At 35.9% G+C, this 19,226-nt stretch overlaps 1 protein-coding gene across 5 annotated transcripts in view; it reads right to left on the reverse strand.

Moving 5' to 3' along the window:
- Nucleotides 1–19,226, reverse strand: part of ROBO2 (roundabout guidance receptor 2) — a 1,676,226-nt gene that overhangs the window by 1,417,469 nt on the left and 239,531 nt on the right. The window lies entirely within an intron of this gene.

Consider the following 19,226-nt stretch of genomic DNA (forward strand, 5'->3'; position numbering starts at 1 on the left):
AACACCTCTTCCCATAATTTATCAATTGCCTGCTTAATATCTCTATTTGATGTTCTGACTGTATTTTATTGTCACAATGTTCAAGACTGAAGTTCTTCATAAAGTCATTTTCTCCACATTTCACAATTTCTCTTAGTGGCACCCTCATTCTTTCAGTCTTGCCAAAAGTGTTTTTGATGTATAATTCTCCCTCTTTTTCCACTTTTAGGCAGGAATCATACCAGGCACTTCTTGTACTCATGATAGTTTTCCCCTTTATTCCTATGTTGACTATTAGTGGTACTCTACTGCTCATTTTCTTTCTAGTACATAATTGCAAAATGCTTCCTTCCATATAATATCTTGCCTCCTTTTCTCATCCCAGTAATTTTTTTTTAATTTTTTTTTTATTTTCCCACTGTACATCAAGGGGGTCAGGTTATCCTTACATGTATACATTACAATTACATTTTTTCCCCCACTCATCCCAGTAAACTGTAAGTACTGCTAACCAGTAACTGACAAATATGTGGAAATTTATTTAATTTCACATGTAATCCAACAAATGCAAATTAAAGCAAAGGTAATAAATCGTTCTGCTTTAAAAAAGCAGCAAATAATTTTTAATCAAGCCACTGTTGAGAGTATACCTGTAATATATAAATAAGTTTATATAAAGCTATGTAAAACCTATGTGTTTTTATGTCTATATTTGTGTTTACCTAAAATGCCTTGAGGGGAGGGGGTAGAGGGAAATAGAAGTATCTCGACAGTTCAATTGAAAAAATGGCTGCAATTCTTTACCAAGTTTGGAGTCCATACCCCTTGAAATATAACTGTATCTCTGCACATCCAGAGTTGGAGGTAATTTCCCCTTCCTTTAGCCTGCGCTGGTCTTAAAACTTGCTTTGTGTTTATATGCCAGTCCAGGCCTCAGGAAGCATTACACACTTTCATTCTCTCTTTTGAAATACCGTGATTGGCATGTTAACGAGGCCAGGCTAGCCTGCTGTAGCAGAAGAGACCATGGGCGACCTACCTGCAACACCCAGCCATCCGCCAGCCAGTGCCCAAATGCAGAGTCAGCCCGCTAACTCACAGCTGGACACACAGCAGGGAAAGCTCAACAGAGAGGAAGAAGCAGAGCTCTACTGAGCTCATCCAAATTAACAACCCACTCGCTTGTGAGCCAAATAAATGGTTGTTATATTCAGGCCACAAAGTTTGGGGAATCGTTTATTTCCTAAAAGTAGTTTACAGAAACAGGGATATATACCCAAGTAATAACAGTGAATATATCTGAGCAGTAGAAATACAAGTCTATGAATTTTAATATCATTTTTTTCTTTACTGTGTTTTCTAAATTGTTCCAGACATAACATGTAATTTTGTAATAAAAAAAGTAATCAAAGTTGTTTGCTACCAAAATCAAACTGATCAATTTTCATCCTATATAAATATACAGTCTGGAGTCAAGCAGACCTATTTTCTTTTTTTTTTATTTTAATAATGAGCTGTGCAAACGTAAGATTTTTCTATGACTTTATTCTTCTAATTTGACCTGTAAGCATGACTTATAAACATCTACCTCATGGGGCTGTCATAAATACTGCATAAATCATCCACTGTGTATTTGCTGTAGAGTGTATCTATAAATTTTCTGCTTCCCCTCACTAGAATTTTAAGTTTTATGAGGGATTCAACTCCCAATTCCTGCTACCTAGGACTATACTTGGGCCATCATTTAACATTTATTGAACAAACAAAGGAATGAATGAATAAATGAGGAAGAAATGATAATGAAAGTGAATTTTTCTTTGACTCGGTGTTACTGTCCTGCTAATTTAATGGTCCTTTAGTACAGTAGAACTCACCAAACATATGTCAGGACTAAAAGAACAGGGCAATGTGAGACATGACAGATAATTACAAGTTCTTTGCTATTTCTCCCACTGAGAGGTGGAGCCCAGCCCTTCTTTCTTGAATTGGAGGTGACCTTGGTGACTTGCTTGACCAGTAGAAGAGATCAGAAGTGGTATTCTAGGATTTGGGGGCTAAGTCATAAGCAGCCTCGCAACTCCTGGTGGACCACTTTCAACACTGAAGAATCTGGATGTCAGAAGTCTGAAGGTCCTGAGACTGTGCTCCTGGAGATTCCACTAGTAAGCACTCTGATGGACAATCCCTGCTGAGCACAGGCTCCAGGCACCACTGCAGAAATACTGCATACGTAAATGACACCTCCTAGTCCCTCTTGAACTGTCCATTTGCCAGCTGAATATCAGCAAGCAAAGCCATTGACATCATTTGGAACATAAAAATCACCCAACTGAATTCTATCCAAATTCCTGACCCAGATGATAAGATAATAAAATGGCTACTATGTTTAGCCTCAGAGTTTCCAAGTAATTTGTTATATAGCAACAGATACCAGGAGCAGGTGAAAAAATATTTCCAAAAATAATAACTGGCCCAAATTCTATGTGGTAATTAAAAAATATAAAAACACATCTTGTTTAAACCACTAAAAGAACCCGAAATCACTTTGGAACAGGTAATTCTACTTTCCAAAAGGACTGTATGCTATCCAAGCAAGGACATTAATTTTGAATTTCTAATTTATGGTCCTTAACTTTAGGAATACCATAGCCATTCAAAGGGCATGAGTTGGTCACAGAGTGATAAGCAATGCTGACAAGTGAGAAGTCTTACAGAGCACAGTGTAGTCCATATGGAACCGTCAGCTTGCAGGGCATTTAGAAGGCTTACTGGAAGGACACAGGGGTTAATCAATATTTTAGCAGGGCCTGGAAGTTTTAATCACTAAATAGGATAACAAAACCTAATCCTGAATTGAGCCTATTCCCATGTTGTTTCTGCCCATCACAATCCAGATTCAGAAACTGCAGTTGAATATAATCACTGAATTAAGCCAATAGTTTCTTATCTGCTACTTGAGAAAGAGATATGGAGAAAAACATATTTCAAGTCTCTGGATCATGAATTAACAAATATATTCATTCAGAAAGGTTACTGCAAAGCATAAGAGACAGATTTATAATTGGCTAAATAAACAAGTGCACAAACAAATTGACTAGCAAAGGCCAATATAAACTAGCTATGAGCTGCAGAGTTGACAGAAAATGCTATTGCTCTTTTTCCCTTGAAAATATGTCAGTTCAAGGTTTAGGCTGCTATGACTCAATTATCTACTCATCTAATGCACCTGACCCTTCTTCATTTCAAACCAAGCCTGCCATACATGTTCTAGTTCTCAGACACCAAACTCAAAGTCACTCCTAATCTTTCCTCCTTATTAGTGCTTCAGGCTAGAAATAAAAGAGACATACAAATACATAAAATTGAAGCAAAGATCTTCATGACACAAACACACAGGGGAAAACTGGTCTGGGAAGAAAGCTACGTAATAAAATGGTGGCACATATAGTTTTTTTTTTTTTTTTTTTAAACAGAGTTGAACAGACTCTCCCTACAGCTGATATCATCTTTTTCTATATCTTTTTTTTTTTTCCTTTTAGGACATAAAAGGGCACATATTTTATGATTGGTGAAAGATATTTTTAATCTCTGTGTCAAAATGGCACTGAGGTTAAAGCTAGCTAGATAATGAGGAAATGACTATTTAAAAAAGAATGAAAGTTTTCAACGTTTTCTAAGTAGTACAGTGGACCTCGGTGGTTATTTGAAAGAAAATTGGTCAAAATATTTTATTTGAAATGTGGAAAATATCCCAAATGTAAATAACAAATACTATATAACATAGCTTTAGAAATGCACATGACTTCCCACATTTCAGGGATGCTTGGGTTGAATTTTAAAAAGCCTGGAAAAATTTTTTTAAAAGCCTGGAAACTGATAGAGAGTTTTAGAGCTTTAATTTACTGTCATAGCAGAGTCATATTTTAGAAATCATGGCAGAATCCACTGAGACAATGCCTTTAAATTTCCTTTCTTTTCATTACTATTGAAAGTAAATATATTCTTAGGCATATTATTATATAACTATAACCTAAATCAAGTTAAGACATTAATCTAACATTTAAAAAATCTGAGGTTTTATGATATCATATGGTATTTGTCTTTGTCTTTCTGACTTATTTCATCAGTATGAGAAATCTAATATACAGCACAAATGAACCTTTCCACAGAAAAGAAACTCATGGACTTGGAGAATAGACTTGTGGCTGCCCTGGGGGAGAGGGAGGGAGTGGGAGGGATCAGGAACTTGGGGTTATCGGATGTAACTTGGAATGGATTTACAATGAGATCCTGCTGAGTAGCATTGAGAACTATGTCTAGATACTTATTATCACAACAGAACAAAGGGTGGGAAAAAAATGTATACATGTAAGTGTAACTTGGTCCCCATGCTGTACAGTGGAAAAAATAAATTTTTGATTACTGTGAAAAAAAAAATCTGAGGTTTACTTTCTCTCAAAAGTGAACTTATAATTCCTTTTATTGATTTTTATATCCTGGTTGATCTAATATTTGCATTTCTATTAATAAGACAAGTCTATATACATGATGCTACTATTACTACTGAAAATTAAATAAACTCTTGCTTTTCTTAATGAGCTCTTGCTGTATGTGTGGAAAACCTTTCTGTATATGCTCTATATACACCATCTCAAAAGTTGTTACAAAAAATCTACATGGTTTTAGAGGGAAGGAAACTACTCTTATGGCTCTAAGTATTTACATGATTTGCCAGGAGCACAGTGTTATTAATCTCCTAAATCAGTATTTAGATCCAAATTTATTTCTATATTAAACATCTTTCTACTTAATGCTCTTAATTATTTCAAATACCTTAATACATTCAGGATAAAATTCTCACCTAAGTACTTTAGAAATAACAGATATTACTCCTGTACCCATGAAGCTGATATTTCATGACTGAATCCAGGAAACAAATAAGGAAATGGTAAAAAAAAAAAAAAAAATGTAAATTGTAACAATGGCTATGAAGGAAAGGCAATATTAGATATTAAAAAGAACAAGGTGAGAGTTCCCACTGTGGGATAGTGGGTTAAGAATCTGACTGCAGGGGATCAGGTTGTTCAGCTGGTCCCTGGCCTGCTCAGTGGGTTAAAGTATCCATTGTTGCCACAGCTGCAGCTCAGATGCTCAGATTCAATCCCTGGCCTGGGAATGTCCACATGCCACAGGTATGGCCATTGAAAAAAAACAAGGTGTGCTATTTCAGGTAGTATTGTCAGAGCAATCCAGGAAGGCTGATATTTCAGTATAGCCCTGAAGGAAGTGAAGTTGCTGGTCCCATAGCAAGTAGGGAAGGTGCATTTCAGGCAGGAGTGTCAGGAGCAAAGACTGGAAAAGGTTGACCTGTGCCAGGAGCTAAAAGAAATGCAGTGAATGAGATATACAGGATGGAGGGGGTGGCGGAAGAGGAGGTTCACATGCTACCACATGTCATAGAATACAGGGCCTTGGAGCAAGGCAAGATATTTTTCTTATATTGTGATATGAAAACCACTGAATGTTTTGAATTAACTGAGTTGTGTGATCTCATTTATATTTAAAAGTATTTCATTTGCTCTGTATAGTAAACGGATTGGTGAAGGGTGAAAGCAAACTCAGGAAGACCACTTAGGAAACTACTGTGAAGAGGCACAGAAGAAATGATAGTGGCTAAATAAAATGGTTGAAGTGAATGTAGAGAAAACATTGAGTCAAGCAACTGGAGAGAGTGCTAACAGAACCTGCTGTTAGATTTGAGAGAAGGAAGAGGGGTAGCGAAAGGAAGCCAGGCTCCAAAAGTCAAAGCCAACGTTTCAACTTGAGAAAATGGATGTTGGTACCATTTAATTAGAAGGAGAAGTTTCGAAAACTACTGATTTGGGGTGAATAAAGAATTCTCTTTGGATTTTTTTAAGTGTCAGACTCTTTGGTCAGTGACAATGAAATAAGTCAGTAGGATACATGCGTCTGGAGCACCAAGAAAGATCTCTTTACCTAACAGGATAAAGTCAGAATCAGCAAAGCCAATTTCAGTTCAACAAATTCTCACTGAAAATTCTCTTTACACAAGGTATTCTGACATAAATTTGCTTAGAAAAAGATTACCATTGTGTGTATGTTTGTTTGAGGTGGATAGATGTTATCTTTGACACTAAAAAAAGGGAAAACATATTCTGTGGGGTGGTTAATTCTTAGGGACATTGGCAATAATGGAAAAATTCACTAAGGATGTGCATTTGTTCTGAATTTGAAAAATGAATATTTAATTTAGAGGGAAGGTATAGATTGACAAGAGGAATAGGAACATTCCACCTAGCAGGAGCAATGTCAAGGAATAAATAACTTCCAGACACTTCTATATGTCAGTAACTAAGCCAGGTACTGTTTTTACATTTGTGGACAAAAGTGAACCTGGCCCCTGTTCTCAAGGAACGTAAGGGACACAGACTGGCATTCACCAACTTATGAGAAGTATTATCACTCTTACCAAAACAAAAAACAAAAACAAAAACAAAAAGGAAAGAAAAAGGGGAGAAAAAAAAGAGGAGATACTATTGTGGCTCAGTGGTAGCAGTAACTAACCCAACTAGTACCCATGAGGATGAGGGTTCAATCCTTGGCCTCACTCAGTGGGCTAAGGATCCAGTATTGCCATGAGCTGTGGTGTAGGTTGCAGACATGCATTGGATCCTGTGTTGCTGCGGCTGTGGCGTAAGCCAGCAGCTGCAGGTCTGAGCTGCAGATCTGATTCGACCCCTGGCCTGGGAACCTCCATATGCCGCAGGTGCCCTAAAAAGGCGAGAGAAAGAAAGACAAACAGACATAAGAAGTAATACATGAGTGTAATATAAGAAGAACTAAGGCAATGTGAAGCTTGGGTATTACATCTCTGAGAAAAGAGAAGTTTGAGCTGAAAACTGTGGAATAACTACATGTTAGCTACACACACACAAATAATATCAGATTATAACCTTGGTTAGAATTGGGAGACTGAATGGGAAGGAAGGAGGATGAACATGGGGATACAGGCCACAGACAACAGAAGTGTTTCAGATAGAAGATCATGATGTACTAGAACGGAGGACTTGATGACTTGAAGGTTGTATCAGAAACTGGAAGAAGCTTAGGAGTTAGAACTAATGAGACAACGATTGACTGACACTGGGAGGTGTGGAGGATGGAAAACTCAGGGTGACTTCAGCTTTCTGACTAGAGTAACTCAATAGATGATGATGCCATTTATTAAAATAATATGGACATTGAGGAAGGAGGGCATACGTAGGAGGAAGTAGGAAAGATGATGATTTCAGTTTGGGGCATGATACATCGTAATGCTTTGGTGGTCATTAGGTAAACTGTGATAATCTATTAATTAAAGGGAAGATTCCCTAAAGCTGAGGATCACTTCTAAATTATTCATCCCTAGTTATGTCCCTATGTGACATCCCTAGTGCCTATTATACCACTTGACATCTAGTAGGCTATCAAAATTGTTTTATTAATTCTGAGGGAGCTGCTGTAAATTATTTTAGGAAGCATTTGGTTTCAAATACCTACTGTGCAAAAACAATGATAAAAACACTTCCAATTTAAAACATTCTTCAAATGAAAGTTTTTGGTGTAAACATAAAAGTTCTGCAGGGCAAGTGTCCTTTTCAAAATAAAAATTATGACTAAACTGCCAAGGCGACTAAGCCACATTATTGTCAATGGCACTTATTTCAAAGAATATTCCATGGATCACAACATCTGATAAAATGAGTGGTGTCCTGAGAAAAATGATTCAGAGATTCATGAAGAACAGTAACATGTAATAGGTTCTACGAAATCCTGTAGTATAAAAACCGGCTTAACATTATTTTTTTCCTGTACTAATTTAAACACCAGATCCTTGTTGCCTTTCTTATACTGAAGAAACTTGTGATATTATTTCTGCAAAGCATCAGTTTATAATTCACTGGTCTATAACATTGCTCTATGTAAGTCTCACCTAAATCTGCTGCAGGGTTTAAAAAAAAAAAAGTGTTTGAAAAGTAACTTCCATATCTCAGATTCATTGATATCATTAAATTCAAATTTACACGTTGGGTGAATATTGTAGATGGTGAGATTTTGAAAGGAAAACTATAAATATTATCTAAGATAAATTATAAATACTTTCTTCCTTTGAATACTTTAAAAGATCATACCCTAAATCTTCTTTTGGGGATGAACGAACAAAAGTGTGTTTTTCCCTGAATACCACATTCCAAATATTGCTTGTTGTAGGGCAGATCTTTCACAACAGGGGGCTTTCAAAACTCAAAGTCATACCTTTAGATATAGCACAACAAAGTAGAAATGTGCCAAATTACCCAGAAACAATTTGGATAGCTGGCAAACAGGGCTGCCTGCTGCTTTGTGAACAGTGTAGGTAATTTGCCACTCAACTCTCCTCTATTTGCCTCAGTAAATTGTAGGGTACTTAGAACCCGACTATCTGTTATCCATCTGTCTATATTTCTCTGCTCTGTCAGTGTCTGACAGTAGAAAGGCTTCATCTTGTCTGTCTCTCTCTTACAGCTGGCAGGGAAGATATAAAAGAAATCGTCTGACTTTGGAGGTTGAGGGGGAGGGCATTTACAATTAGTATGTAGAATAGAACTTTGCCTTAGTTTGCCAGGAGAAAAAGGTGATAAGCCCAAAAATAAAAATAGAAAGGAACATTAAGAAGAAATTTGAAATAAATTACTCTACCGTCTTACCAGATGACCCAGCAGGGTGATCAAGCCTTGTATTTTCTAATCAACTTATTCATAAAACAAGATATTCACAAAATGTCATTGGCAGCTATTTAGGCCAAACACACCAACATTGCTCACCACACTACTTCAGCACTTGTCTTCCATTTAATTGGGACTGAATTATTTCAAGTGTGTATAAATATGGACAGAAAGAATTAAGTCCATTTATTCTTTAAAAGACAGGTACCCAAAATATAGCTTGTATTTGTTCGTTTTCTCCAGGTGAATAAACTCCACAGTCAAATCTGAGTGTTTATCTGATCCAACTTAACTTACTTCTTACCATCTCATTCCAAAAGAAAAAAGTAACCCCTATGTAATAAAAGATCACTTCCTTAATTTTTTTTGGTCAAATATGTAAGCCGTTTGAGAACTATAGCTGGACTAGTGAGAAAAGCTAGGTATATACTCTAGGAGTAACACAGAAATTTGTGGTTAGAATTACTTGTGCTGTTTTTTTTTTTTTTTTTGAAAAGATTTAGAAACTATGGCAAAAACTAGAATGATGCAATGACAGGGATATAAAGCATTGAGAATAAAGGTTTTTAAATGAAAGCAACTGGGTTCAAATTAATTCTAGCTTTGCCCTTAATTGCTGTGCAATTTTATATGAGGCATTTAAGTTTTCTACTCATGATTGATATTTTACAAAAATGGCAATAATTTCAATATATTATTGAGAGGCTGCAAAAATTAACAGTAACAACTGCGGGTTTCATTTTTATTAAACTTTGAATAGGTGTTGAATGATAGATACTTATTCATATTTGGAAACAAGCAACTAGGTTAAAATATATATTTTATACATGCAAACATATGTGCAAACATACATATAAGTACACATTAAGAACAGACATACAAAAAGAAAAGTATATTTGTCTCTCACATGATATAGAGTTCTAAGGAATCTAAAACCTTCCCCCTGGTGGATCCATTTTTCAGATCTCGAAGACAGCTTTTTTTCTCATCCTTTGCCACAAAGCTCAATATTTCTCATTCAAAGTTTTAAATCAATATAAAAATGTATCATTCTGTGCACTAGCACCTTATGCCTCACTCTAGTGGAAAACGGTATCATATGCTACTACAATTTTAGCTACTACAATTTTTACTATTCTATGAGCAACTTGCAGGCAACAAAGCAATCTTATTGGAATTCCAGTTGTGGCTCAGTAGGTTAAGAACCCAACTAGTATCCAAGAGGATCCAGGTTTGATCTGAACCTTGGCCTTGCTCATTGGGTGAAGGATCCTGAATTGCTGCAAGCTGCAATGTAAGTCGAGGATATGGCTGGGATCAGGTGTTGCTGTGGCTGTGATGCAGGCAGGCAGCTATGGCTCCCATTTGACCTCTAGCCTAGGAACTTCCATATGCTGCAGGTATAACCCTAAAAAGGCCAAAAAATTAAAAAAAAAATAAAAAGGGAAAAGAAAAGATAGTCTTATTTATCCTCTACTCTTGCATCTGGCTGAGTCCCTGGAACATAGTAGCCATTCACCAATATGTTTGCTATATAACAGTGCAAATTGCCCAATATCCAGAAGTTTTATACACTATCTACTTAAAATATGAAACATCTCACCATCCTTTCCATATTAATACTGAGGGGAGGAGTGGTGGTGGTGAAAAAGATGGGACTTGAATGGAGAGAGAAAAAAAAAATTGAAGCTCTGTTGTTGACTTCCAGAATTTACCAATCAGGGAATTTGCTAATAATAGAAAAATTTAAAGAATGTGTTACACAAAAGTCACTTTAGAGGATCAACAGATGTCACACAGGACTCATGGTTTTTATTACTTTCAGAATACAATAACAAAATCAATGGAGTTCAAAGACCGGTATTAAGAACTATAGACAAAGAAGAAAAAAAATTCTTGCTGAGCACAATTTCCACATTTGAGCATATGTACTACATCTGATTTTTCTACTGCAGAGGTGAAAACAAAAAATAAACAAAAAAGAGAATTTTCTATGCCTAGAAAGCATGCTGATGAGCGAAAACATGTTTTCTTAGCCCTAATTTCTGAGATGAATCAGTTATGGAGGTATTTTATGATGGATCTGGGGTAATAAAAACACCCAAGTTTTAAGAGTTTTCAAATAAATATAGACTTGTTTTGCACAAAATTGTTTCTTTTAGAGAATGTAGGTATAAATAAAAACACTAGGGCCAAGTCAGGTAACAGCAGTTCCAAGGATCTGAGAGTCATGGTTTGGAAATATAGCCTTCTTGTAACCTTATTATAGATATATGGTGTAGAAAGTCTTTCAACCGTCTTTCTCAAGCTGAGGTCTCTATAATAGGTTGCTCTTTGTTTCATGAGGAAAAAAAAAAAAAAGACTTAATGGTCAAATAATCTTTAGACAAAACACATTATAAAGTCTCTTCTACATGCTAATTATCTCAATCAAGATTGAGACTAGAACCATAAATACATCAAATTACAGCTAAAGATAAGACACTAAAACTTAGGAGAATTAGTGTTGATTTTATTCATTTAGATATACTAATTTGATACTTTTCTATATATTATTCCATTTAATCCTCACAGCAATTTAGGAAGATGAAACTAAGATTCAAAGAATTTTGTACCTTGTACATCATTTCCAACTGAAATATGCTTAAAATAAAATAAAGATATACTCTACTATAACGTTCTTCACCGTTACACAATGTAGTCCTATTTTCTTTTACGAGTTTTACATAGTAGGTCCAGAGGCAAGCAAACACTAATCTTAGGCATTGTATGATTTGCTTAACTGAGGTTCAGCCATCCTACCTTTGCTTGAAGCTTTCTTTTAATTTATATTAGCAAGATTCACTCACCTTTACCTTTCCCAATACCATTTTGCTCCTGAATCCTCCTGGTGGATTTAAAAAAATTTAGATATTATGTTTTTCAATACAAAAATTTCCTTTTTTTTTTGCAACTGATAGACATTTTATTTACATATATATACTATATTTTTTCTCATACTATCTTCCATCATGTTATATCCCAAGAGATTGGATAGAGTTCCCTGTACTGTACAGTAGGACCTCATGGCTACCTCATGGCTCATTCTTCATGTAGTAGTTTGCATCTATCCACTCTAAACCTCCATCCATCCCACTTCCTCCCCCTTCCCTAAGCAACCACATTTCTGTTCTCTATGCTCGTGAGGCTGCTTCTCTTTTGCCTATAGTTTAAGTTTGTGCCGTATTTTAGATTCCACATATAGGTGATACGGTATTTTAAAAAATAAATTTTAGTTTTTGGCTGAGAATTTCAATTATTTCAATGGTTTCAAGAGTGGTTACTTTTGCCTCATGAAGCATAATCACAAAGGCTCTTTAGCGTCATTTTCTGATAATCCCAACATATGGGTCATTTCAGATTGGCATCTGTTTATTATCTTTTCCCTTGAGAATTTTTTCTGGTCGTTTGTGATTTGGGATTGTATTATGAACATTTTGAATGTTATGATTTGAGACTCTGGGTTCTATTAAATTTATATCAAGAATATTGATTTATCTGTTAGCAGGAAATTACTTAGTTAGGTCCAGACTGTAAGGTCTGCTTTGCTTTCTATAGAAGGTAGTTTAAGTGTTTGTTTAGATTGCAAAGCTCTAGGTGTGTTTGTTTGTATCTGCTCATCACATGAGCCTCTCATGAGGTGGTCTGAGAGTTTGTGCAGAGTTTTATATAGTTCTTCTCTTCTTGAAGCCTTTTCTTAGGCTGCATTCTGCCCAACCCCAGCTTGGGGGTGATTTTGGAACTTGGGTTGGTTTATACACAAAATTAGGGATCTCTTACTCTGGCTCTCTCTTGTCTTGTGGATTTATCCCTCAGTCTCTAGCTTCCAGAGTCTCAGTTTGAGAATTCATCTGGCCAACATAGAGAGTTCTTTCAGAGCTTTAGCCTTCTGTACTTTTGCACAGATCTGGACAACTAGAAGCAGAGTAGTGAGGCAAGGGTGGGAGAGAAAAGTAATATGGATCCCTCTCCCTCATATGCTGGGGACTCTTTTCCTTGTTTCTCTCTCTGAAGGCAGAAGTATTCTCTTGAGTCCTATGCACATACACCTGCTGCACTGATAGATTCCAACTGTATCACTGGGCTGATCTTGAGTCAGTGCTGGGAGAGGAAAAAAAACAAAAGAAATAAGGACTTCTATAACCTACAGATCACCAAGGTTTTTTCCCCCCACCTGGTCCTCTGGCCCAGTTTTGCTGACCATGATCATCACAAAGTTCCTGGTCTGACTTGCCCTCAACACCAAGCCAGGAAATAAAATAAAACCATAGGGAACTCATCATCACTGTTATTCAGCTACTGACTCTTCTGAGTGCTATTATTTATTTTTCAGAATATTTATTCATTTATTGTTTGTATTTTACCCAGAGTGTTTAGTTATAAACAATGGGAGAATTAAATTACATTGAGCTTTCTTCATTCTGGTGAGAAAGAGAAGTCAGTCCAAGGGTTTTAAAGATCCAAATTTTGTACCAGAAAGCATGGTAATAATGAGTTGAATCTATGACCTAGGTCAGTTTATGTGCAAATATGTGTAATAAACTAGCAGGGCTTATGGGAAGACAGTGGATCTTATACATGTAGACTATTGCATGAATTCTACTTTGAGTCTTTACCAAACATCTCTCAGGGCAGTTCTCTCTTCTGTACCATGAGATGAACCCTATCTCACAGAGTATTAGTGAGTAATAAATTGTTGAATGTTTAAATGTAATATATCACTTAATAAAATATTTCACATAAAGCATGTGCTTAATAATTATAACTATGTTATGGTATTAACTATTGTATTATTCAAAGTTCTTCAGAGAAACAGTATAGTAAAGACAGATAGATAGATAGACAGACAGACAAGATAGATTTAGCTCATGTGATTACAGAGACTAAGAAACCCCATGATATACCTTTGCAAATTGGAGACCCAGTAGAGTAAGTGCAATAGTTTATAGGTCAAAGGCCTGAGGCCGAGGGGAATTGATGGTATGAATCACAGTCCAAATGCAGGAGAAGACCTATGTAGAAGGTCTTCTGCTCACACGAGCAGAAAAAAATGATTTCCACTTCTTTTGCCTTTTGTTCTATTCCGGCCCTGAATAATTGGATATGTCTATCCTCCTTGTGGAGGGGTCCATCAATTTAAATCCTGCTCTTTTTGCAGAAACACTCAGACATCACCAAGAATAATGTATAGCCAAATATTTGGGCACCCTGCAACCTAGTCAAATTAACACATAAAATTAATCATCACAATTTCTATGAAATAGTTAATCTTAGAAAATCATACCCTAATGTGCTCAAGATACAAAGATCAGGAGATCCCTCTCTGGCACAATGGGATTGACAGCCTCTCTCAGTGCTAGGATGCAGGTTCAATTCCCAGCCCAGCAGTGTGGGTTAAAGGATCCAGGGTTGCCACAGTTGCGGTGTAGGTCACAACTTTGCCATGGATCTGATACCTGGCCCAGGAAATCCATATGCCATGGGGCAGACGGAAAAAAAAAAAAAGGTTCAAAGTGAACAGTTAGGAAAATAACTACCTCATCTTTCTAATAGTGTTATTTGGCATAATCTCATATTAGTGATATATATGAGTGGCCATGCAGGCGCTGTATTAACCTCTTTAAACAAAATCTTATTTATTTGTCACACCCATGGCAAAGTTCCCAGGCCAGGGATTAACCTGCACCACAGTTATGGTCTGCACCATAGCTATAGCAATGCCAGGTTCTTAACCTGCTGCACCACAAGGGAACTTCCAATATTTTATTTTATTTTATTTTATTAGGTTTCCTTTGACTATTTTTTTTTATTTTATTTTCCCACTGTACAGCAGGGGATCAAGTTATCCTTACATGTATACATTACAATTACATTTTTTTTCCCCCACCCTTTGTTCTGTTGCAACATGAGTATCTAGACAAAGTTCTCAATGCTACTCAGCAGGATCTCCTTGTAAATCTATTCTAAGTTGTGTCTGATAAGCCCAAGCTCCCGATCCCTCCCACTCCCTCCCTCTCCCATCAGGCAGCCACAAGTCTTTTCTTCAAGTCCATGATTTTCTTTTCTGAGGAGATGTTCATTTAAATTTAATTCTCCACAACAATTTTTCTGGCCTAAGAATCATTACCATCCCATTTCACAGGCCAGACATAGAATGTTATAGGAGTAAAGATTCTTTGGATAACTTGCCCAAGGTCAGCCTAGTAAGTAGAAAAGCTGCCTCTGAGTTCACAGTCTAAAAAAGATCATTACCTCTTTTGCCTGTATTTGTTTCACCATAACTGATGTTTAAATGACCTGGTATAATACCTTTGAACAGTTTTAGCTGCTGCTGAGGAAACTTCTAGAATTGGAATGTAGGAATATTGTCAATAATATATGAAGTATGTTTTAGGCTCTCAGAGATTGCACATGATATTTTAAGTGTCCTTGATTTTTAGCTAATTGTGCAAAGTCATCTTAGGTTGATTTTTTTTACATCTAATCCAACTATTTCAACAAAAGTCAGTATGTAAGACTACTGTTAACAGAATAGAGTATATAGCAAATGGATTTTAATAGACAATTGAAAAATGAATAATTATACAAGTTTCAGTTTTGCTAGAGCCTACCATTGTATCAAATGCATGAATATGAATATGCCAAGGAAACAGATGCAGTATTTCCATATTAAATAACAATTTATCTTAAAAGAAGCTAAAGAAAATATTCAACAGTGAGTCAAACATAAAATAACTCAACAACAAGGAGAATATCTAAACTATTGAAAGGCAGAAAGCCATTAAGATGTTATTAGTTTTAGTCAAACAAACCCACTATACATCAATACATTATTTATTCTCAATGATTAACCCCCCCTGTAATATAATAAAGTCAGATCAAGTGGCAGACACTTATGTATTCACCTATACCTGAAAAGAGGTTTTCCTGTTTTGGCAGCAGAGCTTATTTTCTCCTATTGAAGTATATGATCAAACACTTTTCTCTAGGCAAGAAATTAAGACCATCTTTATGATGACAGATTCTTCCATAGCAAACACACAGAAGTTCTTCCTGATGCTTAAAGCCTCATGCAGAGTGTCTGCATATCATTGTTATTCAGAAAACCTTAACTCTGTTACCAGATGAGGCAAAAGCCTCTGTCATTGTTATTGGTGCAGGTTGGAGATTAAAATGCCAATTTTCTTAGGTTGTATTTGAAAGAATACTCCACAGATTGAAGAAACATGTGCGATTGCCCAATTAACTGATCCTGGACAACCTCCTCACCTCCATCAGTCTCAGTTTTCTCTTCTATAAAATGGGAAACAGAAGATAAGAGAGAGGGATGACAGAATCTTGAAGCATTTGGATTCTAAGGCCCCATCTAAAAAGGACACTGTCTCCTCTAGGAATGCTGCTCATTAGTTTCAATATGTGATGGATATATGAGATTGTCTAATGATTTTTTAAAATAAAGGTAAAACTCAACTAGTTTCATTTAAGAGTTTAGCATCAAAATGACATAGATACACTCTAAGTGCCTTTAGAATCATTTTTCATTCCAAGACAGTGACCCTAGCCATGTTCTAACGTGCATTTCATTCTCCCCATATTTCTTTTCAGCAGTTAATGAGTAGGTTGGCAATTTAAAAAAAGGCAAAAGAAATAGAAAACAGTATTGACTAGTCCCAGCTTGACTGGATCATTTATTTTGCTTGAAACTTTTTTTTTTTTTTTTTGTCTTTTTGTTTTCTAGGGCCTCACTGGCAGCATATGGAGGTTCTCAGGCTAGGGGTCAAATCAAAGCTGTAGCCGCTGGCCTACGCCACAGCAATGCAGGATCTGAGCCATGTCTGTGACCTACACCACAGGTCACAGCAACATCAGATTCTTAACCCATTGAGTGAGGCCAGGGATTGAACCCGCATCCTCATGGATGCTAGTCAGGTTTGTTAATAACCACTGAGCCATGATGGGAACTCCTGCCTGAAACTGTTAACACTGGAGCAGCAGAGCCCACAGACACCACCAGTATTGTTTCCATTAGATTTGGAGACTGTTAACTGACCCTCAACCCATCAGAAATTCTCCACTCACACTCTGATGCAGACAGCAGAGATGCTACATAATCAGGGGAAAAAATATAACTAACCCCCTCACAAGTTCTATTTGTCAGTTTATTTTGGAGTTCCATTTTCCTTTAGAACACAGATCTGTAGCTATTTCACAAAAACTTAACTTTTACTTTTCAAATAAGATATGTAAAGGCAGTCAACATTTTCAGAAATTCAGTTATTTTTATGTAAAAAATCCAAACAATATTATAAAAGAATAATGCTATGAAGCAAAGGAGATGAAGGGGTACTTATTTATAATCTGTGTTCCCTTTGATGTATTAATAATGAATATGACAGGCATCAGGTGAGGTGCTGGAGACGCAGACGTTCAAGACAGTTTCTGTCTTTGAGGTGATCACAAATTAGAAGGAGATGCCGAGAAGTAAGCAGGCATGTGTGATTCGCATGATGCAGGGGTATAGTGCTGCCGTGGAAAGATGCGGAGTACACGATGGGAGAACAAAGAAGGGGAATTCAGTACAGAAGGAAGTGATCAGAAAGGACTTCACATTAATGGCTTATTCTTACCAAGTTTGGAGGAGGAAGAGGAACTAAAAGGGCAAAAAATAGGTTGTTCCAGGTAGCACGGGCAATTTAGGCAAAGCAGAGTTGTGAGCCAGCAGGGTGGACTCAGAGAACTGCAGTTAATTCAATAATCCTCAAGAGTAATGTGTGAAGGAAGCATGGTAACAACTGAGATTGGAGACTTAGGTACAGGTCAGGCCAAGTTAAGAATGAAAATGGCTCATTGTGGAAAAACATGATGGAGGGAAGCCTGCTAAAGTAGTAGGGATAGAGGAAATGTGTTCATTTATTCAACAGCCAACTTCTCTTCTATGTGTTGGGGCACAAGAGTCAACAAGAATCAAAAATTAATGCCTCCTTGAGTCTATACACTAGTGTGTTCTTGTGTGTAATAAGCCAAAATTATTCAATTTTTGTTTGTCAGTAGGCCTGATGATCCAACTTAAGTTTGACTGAAAATTCCCTGATGAGAGCTATAACTTTTGTTAACTGCTTGAATTTTAGAATTAGGTTGCTGGATGTTGAGCTAAATTTGGATTCATTTAGGGGTTGAGGTAACTAGCCGCATAGGGATTGGGGGAAAAAAAATAGAAAAAGGCTACTCCAGTAGGAGACAGTAGTTGATTCAAGGAACCAGAAAATCAGATGATGATAATGATAAAATAACTGGTCTGAGAATAAGAAAATGAGAGGATTGTGTAGACTCAAAATAGTAGTTAAAAATGGATCTATTAAAGCTTAAGATTTTATAGAAGTTGTTTTTTCAAATTGTAAAGGAATAATCTCAGTCCCATGTCTAGGGACACTTTAAAAAATGCATAATTCATATTACAGATACAGAAGTAACACTAAAACCACACCAAAATATATATATAAGTATACAAATAAAATATATAACACATAAATTCTATATATGAACATTCATATAAAACTCAAAATACTGTGAAATTAATTTTACTATAATAATTTCATCCTTATTAAGTAGATATAATAAGAATTCAGTGAGTTTCAATATTAGAAAATCTCCCTCATATTGGTAAGCCAAATTAGCTAACCTGATAAATATAATTATCCTGAGTCAATGTACATTACATTATGGGTAAAACTAGAGTACTCATCATAACAATTTGGAGGTTGAAAGCCAAGAGAGCCCACTATTTTTTCAATACATTAAACATTAGAATTTCTAGCTAGGTAATAAGATGCAAAAAATAAGACATATGATAAAATATTATCATTTTCAATGAATCAGATCATCCATGAAAAAAAAACTCAAAAAATTTTAAATAGATTTCATCAACCTCGATGGATTGGTGTCCTTATGCTAAAGTCATTTGACACAAATTTGTCATCTGGTTATCCATTCTAAATAATCAATCTTAGATGTGGCCATGTTCTATAGGCAAGTATGTGTCTTATAGCACTATCGAATGAAAATTAAAAACAATCTGGACACTGAACAATAGGAAAAAGATATAGCTATCAAAATATTTTAAGTTCAATGTAATAACACAAAGGAATAACAAAGATGCTGGGAAAATTATCAATAGACAAAAGTACATACATGTCATGGTCCCAATTTTGTATTTGACGTATAATATACAGGGGAAAAATCAGGACTAAACATTCCAAAAAGCAAACTGATAAGTTTTATTTGATTTTAAATTATTTACTTGATTTTAAATGATTTCTATACTTTTTCAACATTCTATGACAAGGAAAAAACAGTAAGTTGCTCATGACAAAGAAGTAGGTCAAATTAAAGATGTTTCAACATTAAGTTCTTATTCTTTACAGCTGTTCTAGGTTGAGAGTATGC

Source organism: Sus scrofa, chromosome 13 (assembly GCF_054392235.1).
Source record: "Sus scrofa isolate SSC_HxYL_T2T_F1_AM1 chromosome 13, Sscrofa_HxYL_maternal_Yorkshire_Landrace_v2.0, whole genome shotgun sequence".
In the NCBI taxonomy this organism is placed as follows: domain Eukaryota; kingdom Metazoa; phylum Chordata; class Mammalia; order Artiodactyla; family Suidae; genus Sus; species Sus scrofa.